The following is a 3,952-nucleotide window of genomic DNA, read 5'->3' as shown; positions in this document are numbered from 1 at the left end:
TACCCCAGGACCCAGCAATTCCACTCTTGGGAATATACCCAAGAGATGCCCAATCATAGTACAAAAACATTTGTTCAACTATGTTCATAGCAGAATTATTTGTAATAGCTAGAACCTGGAAACAACCTAGATGCCCTTCAGTGGAAGAATGGATGAAGAAACTGTGGAATATATACATATTAGAGTACTACTCAGCGGTAAAAAAACAATGACATCTTGAATTTTGCATGCAAATGGATGGAAATAGAAAACACTATTCTGAGTGAGGTAACACAGACCCAAAAAGATGAACATGGGATGTACTCACTCATAATTGGTTTTTAACCATAAATAAAGGACATCGAGCCTATAATTTGTGATCCTTGAGAAGACAATAAGAAGGTGAACCCAAAGAAAAACATATAGTTATCTTCCTGGATATTGGAAGCAGACAAGTTTGCCGTGCAAAAATTGGCATCTTGGGGGTGGGGTGGGTTGGGAGCAAGGGGAGATGGGGAGAGCAAAGCGTGAAGGGGAGGATAGGGAGAGCTTGGGGGAATGGGATGCTTGGGATATAGGAAGGGTGGATATGGGAGCAGGGAAGCATATATCCTAATTAAGGGAGCCATCTTAGGATTATTAAGAGACTTGACTCTAGAGGAGTTCCCAGGTATCCAGTGAGACGCCCCCAGCTAGTTCCATGGGCAGCTGAGGAGAGGAAGTCGGAAAAGTCCAAATCCTATAGCTATACTGATGATTATCTTGCATATCACCATAGAATCTTCATCTGCCGATGGATGGAGCTAGAGACTGAGCCCCACAATGGAGCACTGGACTGAGTTGCCAAGGTCCTGACGAGGAGCAGAAGGAGGGAGAACATGAGAAAGAAAGTCAGGACCGTGAGGGAACCTTCATCTGTCGATGGATGGAGATAAATACAGAGCCACACATTGGTGCACTGAACTGAGCGCCCAAGGTCCAAATGAGGAGCAGAAGGAAGGAAAACATGAAGAAGGAAGTCTGGACTGCGAGGAGTGCTCCCACCCACTGAGATGGTGGGGCTGATCCATTTGGAGTTTACCAAGCCCAGCTGGACTGGGACTGAAAAAGCATGAGATGAAACCGGTTTCCCTGAACATGGCAGACAATGAGGGCTGCTGAGAAGCCAAGGACAATGACACTGGATTTGGACCCTATTACACATCCTGGCTTTGGGGGTCCTGGCCTGTTTGGATGCTCACCTTCCTAGACCTGGATCGAGGGGGGAGGAACTTGGACTTCCCACAGGGCAGGGAACCTTTACTGCTCTCTGGAAAGGAGAAGGAGGGTGAGTGGAGGAGGGAGGGGGTAATTGGGAGGCGGGGAAGTGGCAGAAATTTTTAATTAAAAAAAAGAAAAAAAATTATCAGACAAAAAATAATAAAATAAATAAATCTTCAAAAAATATTTAATATTTTGAGATTATAGCAAATTAAAATTATAAAGTACATAAACAATAAAGAAAATCATTCTATCAAAAAAATAAAAACGTAATGCACAATTAAGAAATTTGGGTTAATAGTCATCTATAATAGGCTTGTAGTCATGTTAGGTAGGTTTTCTAGATGTACAGAGAGGTTTTCAGACGGACAGGCATTCTTCAAACCTTTCAAAGACTGTGGAATATGGCATTTAAACTGTTTTAAGAGTGTTGGGAGTGATAAACACCCAGATCCCAAATTTCTTGTAAAGAACTTGTTTTCCCCCTGATATGAGTGCCTGCAGATGCTCTGAGCCTGCAGATCCCTCAGGAGTTCCTGATGGCAGAAGAGTGGTTTCTGGTGCATTTGGCTGGAGCGTGGCTATCCCTATATAAGCTGCCTCTGAACACAATAAAGGGGGCATTCTTGGGGCATTCTGGCTTCAAGAATGACCCATCTCTCTCTCTCTGTCTCTGTGTCTTTTGTGTGTTTCAATCTCCAGACCCTTGCCCAGCTCATGAACTGTACGGTGGCACATAGAGCAGAGATGGGTGTGATATATCACAAAGAGCTTAAGACTTTTTATGACAATGGGATAAGACTTTTTATGACAATGAGACACAGATGCTTCCTGGAAGCACCAAGTTACTTCAAGAGGATGATGGACACTGAAGAGGCTGCTTATAAAGACGGTTAGCCATTTGGGCAAGAAACTGCTCTGAATACTTACCTGGCAGGGGAGATACCATGATCACGAAGGTGGTTTTCCCAGGGTGAGGCTTATCCATTGCACTCCGGATGTGCTGACCCCTGCGATTTCCCCAAATGCGGGAAACTCGACTGCATAATTTGTGGTAGTGGGGGACTGCGTTTGCGCTCTCCCCTGGCAAAGCTGGTTTTAAATAAAAGGCCTATTTTCTTAAAAAAAAAAAGAAAAAAAGAAAGAAAGAAACTGCTCTGAATGGACTGCTTGATGAACTGGACACGCAGGGCCCAAAGAAAAGGTGAGACAGTCCTTCAGTGTTTCTGTTTCATTAAAGAGTCTGCTCAACATTCTTCAGGACGCAGAAGAAAGTGAGGACAAATTGCTAATATAGGGAGAACTGTCTTTGAGATTTCCTCCTTTCTGAAAAAGTCTGCTGGATACTATGGACATGTAGGCCAAAGATGGATGCCTCAGTGATGTAGAAGAACTTTGGGTGACTGTCCATGTAGCAAGATGTCTCTGTCATTTCTAGAGTTTTGGAAGTTGCTTACAATGCGCTTCCAGTTTACTTAGGTAATATTATATCCTTATGGAGTCTTTGATAGAGTTGAAGAATTTATAGTTATACTTTTAGTTTTTCTTAGTTATGATAAAAGATAAAGTAGATATAAATATTGTACTATAATTCTTGCTTGATAACTGTTTTGTTATATGTAATTATACTATATTAAAGTTAAAGCCTTCCTTTTTGTTTTAACAGAAAGGGATATGTGATGTGGGATTCTGCTCTGTATGCCATGAAAACCATTGGTTAATAAAGAAGCTGGTTTGGCCTGATAGGGTAGATATGTGGGAAAAGCTAAAATGAATGTTGGGAGAAAGGAGGTAGAGTCAGGGAGAAGTCATGTAGCCCTGCCAGAGACAGGCACCGGAACTTTACCCAGTAAGCCACTGCCATGTAGCAATACACAGATTAATGGAGATGGGTTAAATTAATATGTAAGAATTAGTCAATAAGAAGCTAAGGCTAATGGTCCAAGCAGTGATGTAAGTAATATAGCTTCTGTGTGATTATTATAGAGCTTAGCAGCCAGGGACCAACAAGCGACTTCTTTATAATACACAAGTAGAATTATTCCACCTTGAAATATCCCCTATCTGTCCTCAAGACGCTCCAATAATGGAATCTCTCTACTCAGACAATCTAGTTCCTACTCTGTAACATTAACTGAACATAGGTGTTAGGTTACTTTAGAAAACACCTTCACAGAAACACCAACATTTTTGTTTAATTGCACATATACATACTACATATTCACAAACTTGGCGTACAAAATGACTCTCACATGTCACATAAGGCATGCTGATGCAAATATTCCTGCTATTGTGAGATGCCAGATTTCATCCTGCAAATGCTGGATATGATAAATAAAAATGACACATTAAAGATCTATGAAATAAACAATGGAAGAATTTGTATCTTTGAAGACAGGTATGAATTAATGACTCACTAATTCTCATCAAGTTTAGGGGTGTATTCATGTTTCTATGTCTTTAGGTGTACCATGTGCATGCTTGAATGCAGGCTGAAGACCAACCTTAACTGTTGCTCTTCAGGAAGTATAAAAGTAGGTAGTATTTGATTGAAGGTCTCTTGATAGCCTAGAGTACATTAAGTATACTAGAATGGCCCACCAAATGAACCACTATGATCTGGTTGTCTCTGTTTACCCAGTGCCAAGATTAAAAGTATCCACTTCTATGCATGACTTTTTCTTTTTTTTAAATGGAGTTTCTGGGTGACTGA

The 3,952-nt window shown here is 41.0% G+C and overlaps 1 non-coding gene across 1 annotated transcript; it reads left to right on the top strand.

The window, feature by feature from the left end:
* The first annotated feature begins 2,161 nt into the window (after positions 1-2,161).
* On the top strand, positions 2,162-2,325 carry LOC119803191. Its single transcript, XR_005283598.1, has one exon. It is a non-coding gene; the product is annotated as a U1 spliceosomal RNA (small nuclear RNA).
* Positions 2,326-3,952: the final 1,627 nt, after the last annotated feature.

This window comes from Arvicola amphibius, chromosome 12 (genome assembly GCF_903992535.2).
Source record: "Arvicola amphibius chromosome 12, mArvAmp1.2, whole genome shotgun sequence".
Taxonomy (NCBI): domain Eukaryota; kingdom Metazoa; phylum Chordata; class Mammalia; order Rodentia; family Cricetidae; genus Arvicola; species Arvicola amphibius.
This window is presented reverse-complemented; position numbering and strand designations above follow the sequence as displayed.